The sequence below is a fragment of the Alligator sinensis genome, unplaced genomic scaffold (genome assembly GCF_000455745.1).
Source record: "Alligator sinensis unplaced genomic scaffold, ASM45574v1 scaffold210_2, whole genome shotgun sequence".
NCBI lineage: Eukaryota > Metazoa > Chordata > Crocodylia > Alligatoridae > Alligator > Alligator sinensis.
In genome coordinates, this window is record NW_005841946.1 from 881,485 (window position 1) to 894,047 (window position 12,563).

At 43.5% G+C, this 12,563-nt stretch overlaps 1 protein-coding gene across 2 annotated transcripts in view; it reads right to left on the reverse strand.

The window, feature by feature from the left end:
- The window catches only part of CERS3 (ceramide synthase 3), a 73,338-nt gene that overhangs the window by 58,030 nt on the left and 2,745 nt on the right, over positions 1 to 12,563 (reverse strand). Inside the window, exon 1 of one of the 2 annotated variants that reach the window (XM_025199533.1) lies at positions 7,502 to 7,567. The exons of the other annotated variant lie outside the window; for it this stretch is intronic. The gene's annotated coding sequence lies outside the window, so the exon portion shown is untranslated. Of the gene's footprint in view, positions 1 to 7,501; positions 7,568 to 12,563 lie in introns of those variants that run through there. 2 annotated transcript variants of the gene reach the window in all.

Below are 12,563 nucleotides of genomic sequence, written 5' to 3' on the forward strand. Positions count from 1 at the left end.
TGGGTCCAGGGGCTATATTTGGCCCCCTTACCCCCCCCACATCCCCAGACAAACAACTGCCTCTGGCAAACCTACCTGCCCATTCCTTCCACCCCAACTTACTTCCTCAGCTCCCAGCATCAAGGAACACTGACAAAACTGGCACTGGGAGCTGCTTGCAGTATTGGGGGGTGGGGGGGGGAGGAGGAGAAGAGTGGGGCTAAAAAATAGCCCAGTGCCAGGGAGGGGGTAGAAAAAAATGCAGTCCCAGAGCCCGGCTGCTGGCCAGAGCCTTCTTAGGCCTGGGGCTGTGCTGGGAACTGTACAGAAGTTCAATTTGATTGGTCTCGCCAAACCGGAGCTAAGTTAGACTACCTTGGAATAGAATCATAGAACATGAGGGCTGGAAGGGACCTCAGGAGGTCACATCTAGTCCAACCCCCTGCTCAAAGCAGGACCAGCCCCAACTACATCATCCCAGCCAAGGCTTTATCTAGCTGGGTCTTAAAATCTTCCAAGGGTGGAGATTTCACAACCTCTCTGGGTAAACTGCTCGTGTTTTACTACCCTCCTAGCAAGTACATTTAACTTAGATCGGGTTGGCCATTTTTAGACTAATCCAACTGTCCTGAACTTCTGTAAAGTTCACATATAGATCCACCTAAAGAGTGTAAGGTCTGCACCTGGGGCAACTAAATTAGATCCGGTGGCCATTTCTAATGCAGTATAACCTCCCCCAATCTTCCTGAATGTCTGTAAGCAGTTGAAGAGCTTGGATAAAAAAAAAAATCTGCAAGGTAGCAAGAATAATACAACCTCCTGCTCTATTCAAGGCAGCAAGAGCAAGTAGGCACGCTGTAATAAAAAAGTAAAAAGTTCTAAACAGACATTTTAACAGAATCCAGAAAATATTCAGGGTTATTAGTGTTGTACCCAATTAGTGACTGGGTAGTATCAACACAATAGGCACAATCAGTGCCACACTATTCAACCTTTGAAATACTAATAAACTGATTTACGCACCTCTGATGCACAGTAACGTGCAGCTCTATGAAAGGATTTCTACAGTGTAGTGCCTGGGACAGTAGGGCACTTAAGTTGCTCCAGGAAGTCTCTTCCACTGTTTTAGTCCTGAGCTGAATCTATTATAGCTTGAAACTACAGTTTACCAATTTCAATGGCTCTAAGATATTCTCAGCCTCAGATATTCTAGGTTTTCAAATAAGTAAGCTTTCTGCAAGGGTCTTCCAATAAACAGCACTCTAAAGGGATGCTACTCCCCCAATTCACACATTTCAGCTTTAATACAATTATCTATTTATCATACAGTGAATATGGCCCATGACTATGAATGGAAAACAAATGGTCTCACCAGTAACCTTCTTCCTGAAAATTGCAGCATCCTTCATATGTAGGCCAAACTCCCGGTTACCTTCCATCACCCTCTTAAGAGCATAATATAATACAATAACTGGACCTGTGAAGTCCCAAAAAAACAGTTTTGGGGACTTCCCTGAATTCCAAGCAGTGTCTGACAGCACTTGACCCTGTGCAAGTATTCCAAAGCCAGGGCTGTCTGGAGAGCTAGCCCAGTGCTTCTATCAGCAACAGGAGTACTAAAACTACTGCAACTTCTAAAGAAACTTTATTTTGCACTCAGCATGCTCAGAAGCTTAACATGGGCATTAGTGCAGTTCCTCCAATGCTGTTACCTTTGCCCTGAAAATTAAAGCCTCATTCACTATTAGCCACATGATGTGTATTAGATACCCTAGAGCACAAAGCCTTCCTTGCTTAGTTCATAGATCTCATAGACATTAGGGCTGGAAGGGACCTCGGAAGATCATCAAATCCATTCCCACGCCTGAAGGGCAGGAAGTCAGCTGGGGTGATAGGATCCCAGCAAGATAAGCATCCAATTTACTCTTGAAGGTGTTCAGTGTAGGTGCTTGAACCACCTCTGATGGCAGGCTATTCCAAACCTTGGGGGCTCGCACAATAAAGAAATTCTTCCTTTACGTCCAGCCTGAAACAGTTTTGGAGTAGTTTATAAAGTTCAGAGTCCTGTTGCCCAAAAGGGAGCATGCAAGAAGGTATAAGGGTCTAGAAAAGTTTAGCAAGGTCAACAAACCTTCATCTCCATTCCACTAGCATTTTGCAGCTGCTAATTTAGAAGGAGTGGTTCTTGCAGGTGAAGCAGTCACTAGGGGAAACTCCAGCCTCCAAGGCCTACTTTTACACATTCAGCTAAGAGGCTCTAAAATTCACTGGGAACACCATGTACCCTGACAGCTTCAAGCAGAACTAAGATGTGGGGCCCCACCTACATTTCTGGTCAAGAGCCACAGGTATTTGGTAATTCTGGGCAGCCCTTGTCAGATTGAACCCGGTGCTGGTTGAAAATGATGCCTGTTCTTGGGCGGTGCCTAATAGGAAACAAGCAGCAGCATTCCAAATATTAAGTAAATCCATGAGTCATGCCTTTCAAAATGACAAGATTGGGTTTAAAAATACAGAAATAAATAAAATAAAATAACAAAGACTATTAAAAACTAAAAATACATTTTGGGTTCTTCAGTTTTGCAACAAGTCTTTATGAATCATGCTTTCAAGTTATTCAGTAAAGCTGAGGTTTTCCATAATCAGCAACTTATGGCTCTAAGAAAACCATCATATAAATGAGTCACATAATTAAAACTTGTGAGTGGGTAGGGCAGCAACAGCTTTACGCTCCCGGGAGGACCACCTGAGATCAAGTCTCTGTTTCACAAGTCCCATAGGGTTTATTTTTCTTTTAGAGGTAACAGATCAGTAAGGACCATCAGTACTGGAAACTACTGCACAATCTGTGCTTTAAAAAGACTTACTCCTGTACCATTCCAGCAAATTTCCTAACATATTAACAAAGTCATTTTAAATGCAATCGATAGCTCTGGACAGAGGTAACTTCAGCACATGAAAAGGCAAAAGAGAATTGCTACCTGGGCATGCTTATCACCTCTTATGCCGTAACTGTTCCATCTGCATACTCCTAGGGTTGATGTAACCTGGAATGAAACTGCATTAAAAGGTACAATGGCTTCTATGCTCCTATCACTAAAAGAACATGCCAAAGTAAAGTGACAGCCAACAGCTACCCGCCAACAGGGTGTCCACAAGTGTTGGTCCCAATCCCTGCATTTATTCAGCGTTCGGCTGTATGAGATTTGTTCCCCCTTCACCATTGGTTAATTTTACTGCAACATCTTTTTATCAAATAGTAATAAGCTCCTCTGTGTATAATTTGTGTTAAAAATGTAGCTCCACCGACCAAAAAAATGGCATTGAAGAAATTCACTGTCAAGACCCCCTGCTCTGTGCATCAGTCCAGATGCCTGGTTTGATTCTGACCTCTGGCACTATCATGGGTATATGTGGGTTGCCTTTTTTAACTGATAAGAATGTATTTTACCAGGAAATGGATTCGAAACAGAGAAATGGTTAGATATTGGACTCTTCCTGCCCCATGATCATCTCTGCCCACAATAATTATTGCGCTCTGGGCCCCAACATGGAGAGTGAGAATACAGAACTGGTTACAGAGCAGCATAAGATCAAAAGCAGCTTTATTTGCTGCATCTGTTATGATGCAACACTACTCTATAGACACACAAGAGCTCTGGGGCCCTAAACTTCAAATTTACTCACTTATGCCTATAATATCTTGATAGTAGCATCATGAGTTTGGAAATTTGGAGGCAGGGGAGCAGTGACAATATTAATTGCTATGTCTACTGCACCACTGAATCCACTGTTGGTCACTTCCCCGCCTCTACTTTCTGTCCAAAATACCTGAATGGATTTATTCAGACTCTCCAAAACAATTTACCTTTGGGCATAGGCAAATCATGGACACTTCTGTCCAGAAAACAGTATCTCTTTTCAGTGGGCCCAAACCTCTTGAGGATAGGGACAGTGTAATAAAAACTGGAGTTACAACCTTAATTGTCGCATATGCTACTGATTGAGTCCCATTGTGTGTGTTCTATAATAAAACAATCAAATAAGAGGCAATATGATAGAATATGATGCCATATTAACACTGCCACTGCTCCCTTGCCACCAGATTTCTGGATCTATATGTCTCAGATATAATGCACACCCCGATTTCCATCAGCTGGTTTTGGAGAAAAAAGGTGCTGGTTACCGTTGAGAAAAATATGGCATTCTACTATTCTTTCATATTACCTATGATAACATGGGGAGGGAGGGAACAAAAGTCAACTTTCTTACAGTAGGACAATGGAACAAGCTGTCCAGGGAAGTTGTAGCATATCTTTCACTGGAGGCTTTCGAGAACAGCCCATTTAAGCATGTGTCTGGGATGGTTTGGGAATACTGAACCCTTCATTTGTGCAGTGTTGCATTAAATGATCTCTGAGGACCCTTTCAACTCTGTGGGCACCCATACACGTGGCCAACGCCCGCTCCGACGTGTTCTAATTGGAACACATTGGAGCAGACTTGATTCACTGGAGCAGCCTCAGCATCACATGTATTCAGCGTCCCTGCGCTTTAAAATCGTGGCGGGGTTGCTTTAATTAAAGCTCGTTGAATGAGCTTCAGTTAGAGAGCCACTGCCATTTTGAAGTATGAGGGTGCTGAATACACAAGACTCTCTTGGGAGCCACTCTAATTAAAGTGCCCCCACCACGGAGCATGTATGGAGATGCCCTCCGATTCCTAAATGGCTCCCAGCTCTGCCTTCCAGTCAGAGTCAGTAAGGACTGATGGGCCAAATGCCAGGAGAGGGCTTGGATCCAGCAATGGTATGCTGGGACTGAAATACAGGCAGTCCTTGACTTATGGTGATTCGCAGTTGCAATGCTCTGCCATTTACACCCATGTTATTACTTACGGCACTGGATCCTCGCACTTACGGCACTACAGGGAACTATACAACGAGAAAGAAGGCAGCAAAACAAATATCCCTGGATCAGCTTCTCAAAAAGCCATCAAGTGGCCTTAAGTCTCCCCAAAATCTCCCCAAAGAAGCCCTTCTGAATTCCACGACCCTGATGGTGTTCCTGCACCTTCCAATTAAATAAAATTTTATGCAATTAGTTACTGTATTGCCCCGTTTAATTGATTTATATACAGTACACTTTAAATGATATACGCTGTACCAGTACAAAGCTTTTTATAGTTGATTAAATAGGTGATTGAAATATAGTGTTTACGGTCATTTCTATAAAAAGTTGGGCATCAGGCCCTCGGTCAAGAACGTAACCCACTATAACAAGATCGTTTCTATGGGAAAAATCAGATTCAACTTACATTGTGTCGACTTACGCCTTTTCCAGGAACGTAACCCGCCATAAGTGCGAGGACTGCCTGTATGTCAACTCAAGTGGCAACTAGAGGTAATGTAAGGGTTCCCCTTCCAGTGGCAACAGGTTCCCTTCTTACGACTCTCTAATTAAGCATATAGAATCATAGAAAATTAGAGTTGGAAGAGACCTCAGGAGGTCATCTAGTCCAACCCCCTGTTCAAAGCAGGAGCATCCCCAACTAGATCATCCCAGCCAAAACTTTGTCTAGCTGGGTTTTGAAAACCTCCAAGAATGGCTGGAGGTTCCACCGCCCCTCTGGGTAACCTGTTCCAGTGCTTTAGTACCTTCCTAGCTAGAAAATTCTTCCCAATATCTAACCTTAACTTCCCTTGCTGCAACTAGAGACTGTTGCTCCTTGTTCTGTTATCTGCCACCACTGAGAACAGTCCAGCTTCATCCTCTTTTGCAACCCCCCTTCAGGCAGTTGAAGGCTGCTATTTCATAGATTTCATAGACATTAGGGATGGAAAGGACCTTGGAAGATCGAGTCCAGTCCATACCCCCTGCAACATTGCAGCTGGTATGCAAAAGGTGAAGGAGTGACACACTTCTGGCAGGTAGCTGTTGACTGTAACTTTATTTTGGCATGTTCCTTTAGTAATAGGAGCATAGTAAAGCCATTGCACCTTTAATGCGGTTTCATTCCAGCTAAATCAACCCTAGGAGTATGCAGATGGAACAGTTACAGCATAAGAAGCGACAGGCATACCCAGGCAGCAATTCTCCTTTACCTTTTCATGTGCTGAAGTTACCTCTGTCCAGAGCTATTGATTGCATTTTAAATTATTTTGTTACAAGTGCAGTAGGAAAGTAATTCCTTCCTTCCATGTCTGTCTGCCTTCTCCTGACCTTCTTGCCCTTTATTTCTCTCCTTGCTCTGCTTGGGCTGATTTATTTCTCTTACAAGTTCCATGGCCAGGAAGTGCATCACTACCATTCCCTAAGGTCTCTCAAACATCCAGTGCAGGTTACGCAAGGTTTTATAAACGATTCTTCATCATCATCTGTAGAATAATTGCTAAATATTAAAACATGGGTGTAGGCAGTGATACTCCATGCGTCAGCAACCCACCATGACTGCTCAGCCTCACCTGCTGCCTTCTACCACGTCTCACAACAGCATCAGGACCAAGACCAAGTCTCCTCTGCAACTTTGTCCTCAGACTCGCACTTGCCACTTGCTCTCACCCAACATCTCTCCTGCCCGTGGCAAATCCAGCAGGGGAGACTCCATGTGCCTGGCACAGCATGCCAGCTGCTTTGTTGCAACAGTCGACTCCCCACTCTTGCCAATACCTAGGTCTAAAGGCTGAGGGTCAAATCTTCTGCTGATGAGAATCGGTGTTATAAAAGATGCTAGACTGAGAATCTGGAGAAAGCTAATAAAATTTTTTTTTTTTTTTAAATTAAAAAAAAAAAAATTGTAAAGAAGAAGAAGTGTAAATTTTTCACAGAGGGGAAACATGTGCTCGTTACCTCAGCAAGAACTCCTACTCGTATGCAGAGTGTGATATTATCATTGCCCTGAAAGAACCGGTTTTGGTCACTCACTTCAAGCCTGGAATACTGGCTCTGTATCTTTGGGCAAAACAGCCCATTTTGTTCTGAGACATCTCATACTCTGATGCTAGATTGACTCTTCCTAAAGAAAACAACTTTTTCACAATTTAACCCTCCCCACCCAGCTACAGCCACTATTTTCACTGTACTCAGATGCAAGAGTTTTATTAATACACATACACAAGCTCTATGTCGTTCTTTTAAATTCTTTTCCCTAGTACAAAGAATGCACAGTTCACTTCTGCAACTTAAGAATTTGGCAAAATGTTCACGTGAGTGTTTTGTGGAATGAAAAACATTACAGGGAAAGCAGGAGTAGCACCAAAAACTACTACTGCGCTCCTAAGCCCCTCATTTTAAACAAAACATCCCCAAATGCACGAACCATATCAGTCATAAAATATCATAGGACGTTTCAAATACAAGCTTGCTAACACTTGTCCTAAATACTTGTTTGAACTTGTTTAAACACGGTCCTAAGTTGACAGAATTACTGCTACTCTTCTATATAAAAGGTGACAACGTTAAGAGAGTACACACTGACGGTTACGATCCCAGCCCCCTACAACGTGAAAACAGAAGCCTCCTACCTTTGCAATGTTTCAGGCAAACAGCATTTAAGTGTACTAGCAAAGTTATATACATAGGCTACACTCTCAGAGGGAAAACACGCCCCATTTGCAAAACACTTGCAATTTCTTCAGAGATCCACCCAGCAAAGCTGCTAATCAAGATTTCTGCCTCAAGTCAATCCTGATGTCAGACTGCATGGAGTGAACTCATACAGTAGTACTGCCAAATGTCATCACTGTAGCTGGTTTCAACATAGTTAATGGAGAAACGTTATGTACCATACAACAGTGTTTATTGGGTTATAAAGATACTCTCGTCCCCCTTAAAAATCTGAGAACACCACACCTGCTGGGTGTGAACGAAGATGTGAACTATTCAACTCCGTGTTCGCACAAAGGCATTGTTCGCAGACTTCTGCAGTGGATTTAACAATAAAAATTGGGTAAATTCTCTGATCATAGAAGAGAACGCGAGAGCTTGGTGCGAGTCTTGATACTTTCTAAAAAGCTGCCATTTCTTCGGGCGGTATAAGCCAATAGGTCTATGCCAATTTACACAAGCTGAATCTCTGTCCCTGCATATCTGGAGATCATATAAAAGTGTCATTTGCTTCAAACCAGCTTTCAAATAAATCTCAAGCACCATAGTTATGGTGCTTGAGAATATTTGATGTTCTGACCGAAGACCATTCTTCACCACCTCCCTCAAGAGTCTGTCCGGAATTGCCGAGTCCCCACAAATTCTTAATGGCTCCTCTTCCAGGGGCTGTTAGGAAGGGATGGCTACTGGAGCTCCTTCTGTTCTCCTGGTTCTGCAAGCGGCCAGGAAACAGTAAGCCATGCCATAATACAACGAAGGGAGGTATGATTAGCCCAAAACCTTGACCCAAATCTAAATTTCCCTTAAGGCCAGGGTTGTTTGCATGGAAGGGTTTGATTATAGTTACACATCCTACATTTTTCTAGTAACGCATCCTTTATCTTCTGTGTTTTTCATTCATTCTGTGTATTTTAGGTCTTCAGTCCTAAATTAAAAGTAGGGTGTGTACTCATTAAACTGAAGCAGAACAATTGTTCAACTTGAAGGACTGCTTTGGGAAGGTAACATTACCATTTTGCTGTGCCATTAGACATGGGAAAATGCAGCAATAATTCGAAACAGTGATAAGCCAGATCACACAGGAATGCTTTCCCAACTAGAGAACGTGGAGCAAGTTGATTCATGTATGGCTTGGTTAATAAGCTGCTTTTCATTTACAGAGGTAGGTGGCAGAAATGTCCATCTCTGATATCTTGAACTTACAATTTCTTCCCAATTGCACTCAATTGCCAAAAAGGCTTTGGTTTGACTGGAACAAATCCATACTTTTGATAATAAAATATTCTAAAGCTTTAGGAGACCTGTTACGAGCATTGCTTAGGTACCACTTACGACAATCCTGGGACTTTAATGCAGAATCAAATTAAAAGAAGAAATTATGCAAAAAAACCTAGAAAACCCACCAACAAGCTAACCCCCGACAGACCAAAGACACCCACTGCTCTTCCAATTCACACTGCATCTTGCCTCCCATAGTAGGGCTGTGCAAAGCTTCGGTTCCCGATTTGATTCAGCGGAGATTTGACCTGATTCGGTGGCCGAATCTCCGAATTGAATCAAAGGACCCTTTATTCTCTCCGAATTGATTCGGAAATTTGGACAGAGGCAGCTTTAAATGTTTTTTCTACATACCTCTAGGTAGCAGGCGGCTCATGAGTGCTGTGATGCTGGGGTGCATGGAGTGTCCCACAGAATCGCGGGGGACCCCCCAGCAGACCCAGAAGTTACCAGAACACACCAGGAATGGCAAGACAGGTTGTTTGGGGACCGACATTAACAGTCTCCAGATAAGAGATATGGAATTTGTGCCCGTTATGTTGGGATGAAGATTAAGAGGGTCTCCTACTAGCAGGTAGGAGAGCTAGAGGGGGCTCAGACAGAGCTGGCTGTAGCTGTACAAAAACTGGGTCTGGCACAAGATGCGGGTGGAAGGAATGGAACAGAAATGGTGGGGACAGAGGTCAAAGGCCTGCAAAAGCACTTCAGGGCAGATGTGTCTCCCCAGACCTGCACCCATGGGGGAAGGCCACAGAAAGCTCGCAAAGCCAGGATAAGACTTGCACATACAGGGGAACTCGATTCAGGGATGGCACCCCTGGAAGCAAGGGATAGAGACAGGAAGGATGCAGAAGCCCAACCTCAGGTGCAGTCTCAACCCAACAGACAGTCAAAAGAAGAGGGGGTAGTGGCAATCTCCGATATGATGGCAGTTAGGGAAGAGGCCAATCCATCCCAGAGAGGAGTTGTGGGATCAGAAAGAAGCCCAAGAAGAAAAACCTTCCACCACCTTGGGGTAGGCAAATAAACCCTTGGGGCAGCCCTCACTAGGTGTTAACCTAACCCTCCAGCCCTGGGTTATTTCCCTGCAATCTGCCCGAGTCTCGCTGGTAATCCTCAAGGCAGCCCAACGGTTCATCTGGCACCCCCTTGCAGCTTCCCTAGTCAGGAGCTCTTTCCCCTGCAGCTTTCAGGACAAGACTGCCTTGCTTTGGCTTGGTCAGGGCTCATATGCCCAGAGCCCTGCCCCTCTCTGGTCAGGTGACTCTATGGGGTTGTCACAGGTACCCCTTGATTTGATTCCCTGCCCGGGCTCCATGGTAGCCCACCTGTGGCAGAGCCTAGTCCCCCCTGCAGGGCTCCAGCTTGCAGTCCTACTGTGGAGCAACTAGCCCTGCAATAGGCTTCCTACTACTCATGCTGCCATGGTCCTGGTGTGTAGTCATAGGTCCAGTTTACTCAGGTCAGCTCTCCTGCAGTCTCTCCCTGGGCCCTTTCTCCCTTAAAGTAGCAGAGAATCTGCAGCTCTGTTACAGTACCAAACTAAAGCTTCAGTTTCTAGGACTGCCAGCTGGTGCATACAATGAAGTCTGCAGTGAAAAGAAAGATTATCCTACTTTTGAAAAGTTTCTTTCTATTCAATGGCCAAACCAGGGTGGGGCAAACAGGGCAACCATTCTGAGCACCGACTTGGAGGGTTTGGGAAGAGGGAGATGTGAAAGAGAGGCTTCTGCCTGCAGCTGCATGATCATGATCGCATGACAGCTAGAAGTCACTGCTGCCCATGTGCCCGAGGCACCTAGCTGTGCCTGTATGCTCCTGGTTCTAATAAACTGAGTCAGATGCTATTTACCTACTGACTTATAACTGCATAGTGCCATGAAAGTTGGGACCATAAGACTACTAATGGCCTAACTCACCTGGCATTTGATATAAATAGTAATATGTCTCCCCTGAACCACGTACCATTATTTCAAGTTAATTTCTAACTTGATTATGAGGGTCCTTTCTACCTGTAGAATCAATGGGTATAATAAAATTGAGCTGAACATAAAGAAATATTAGAGTACAAAGATATAGCGGTACCAAAAGGTCCTGGAGCTGGATGACTGGAGCTGAAAACCAAATCTCTTCTTGCCTTACCCATCTTCTCCACAGAAACATGTAGAGTCACCTCCATAAGGTAATTCTTGAAGCCAGTTGTCAAGGATCATGACCCCAGGATCATGCTTGCATGCTCTGACTCAATCCCTGCTGGTTTGCAAGTTATGTAGCCCCAACTCTTAGAAGTGATATTTAATACATTATTCTACTGCCACTCACTTAGAAATAATTATACTTTCATCCATGTATTCCTTCTTTTGAGATTTGCCAATGATAAAGAAACATGTATAACATCTGGTCTCAATGTTAAGACACAAAATTACCCAAAGGAGTGAGCAACGAGGTACTGCAAACCTAAATCAGAATCAGAATTCTCTATATTATGGCACGCAACACTCACAGATTTCAGCAGGTACCAAGCACCAAAACACTTTGAAAACTTTAGAACCTGTTCCCAAAAGAAAGGGAAGATGCCAGGATTCATTTAAGGGACCAGTAATAGTAATGCTAAAATGAAAAATCCCATGCCACTAGAGGGGAAAGAAGTGAGCTCTATGCCTTAACTCTCATTTCTGATGAGTAAGTGCCTTTATGATGCAGAAATGTCACTAAATGGTTTCAAGGTTCAAGGATCTGATCCTGAACTGACCCGGAAGCTACCTTCTGAAGAATTTATTACTTCTGATAAGTTTAAGAACTCCAGAGTATACGTGTTGTTCTTAGATGTTATTTTTCAAGTTGTTGCAACCCTTCTGCTTTTATAAAACACTGCACTTACTGCAACATTGATATCAACTCGTGGGAGACTATTGCCCAGGACTGCCCCAAATGGAGGAAAAGTCTGCTGCAAGGATCTCGGTACTTTGAAACCTTGCAATGACAACAGGTAGTTGGAAAAAAGAGAGAGCGGCAGAAACAACGTGTCTCAGACCAAACCAACAACCAGAGCTACCCAAACCACGCAGAAACATGTACCCGAACTGCAACAGAGCCCGTCGATCCCAGATAGGCCTCATCAGCTATCCTTGGACCCACAGATAAGACAATCACACAAGACGATGATCCTCAACTACGAGGGAGTCCGATGATGATGGTATGCAACTTACAGGTTCCAACCTGGCTTTGATAATATAGCCTGCTGTTAAGGTTATTTGGTAGAGGAAGAGGCAAATGCTTACATAACCACCAATGAGATGGAATCAAAATCCTTTGGGCCAGAAAGAAAGCATCCTTACCATATGCCCTTTGTGCTGTATTTTTTTCTGCAGTCTTGAAACCACTCATTGCTTGGAATCCATCAGTTGTCAAATAACGACGTAAACAGAGAGAGGGATTATAAACTAAAACAATCACAGGCATCATCTCCAGTCCAATCACCAGTTACCATAAACTACAACAATATTAATAATTGCAGGTATTTATTCCAACACAAGTTAAAAAACATTTCCTAATACTTTCTCCTATACAAAAAGGATACTTAAAAATTATCTGCAAACTCTCTTGCAGAGAAATAGGACATGTATGAATGATCATTAGTTATAAGTCAATACGCGTGCAATTGTCTTTGACTTGGCACTAATTAATATTACAACAGTTGGA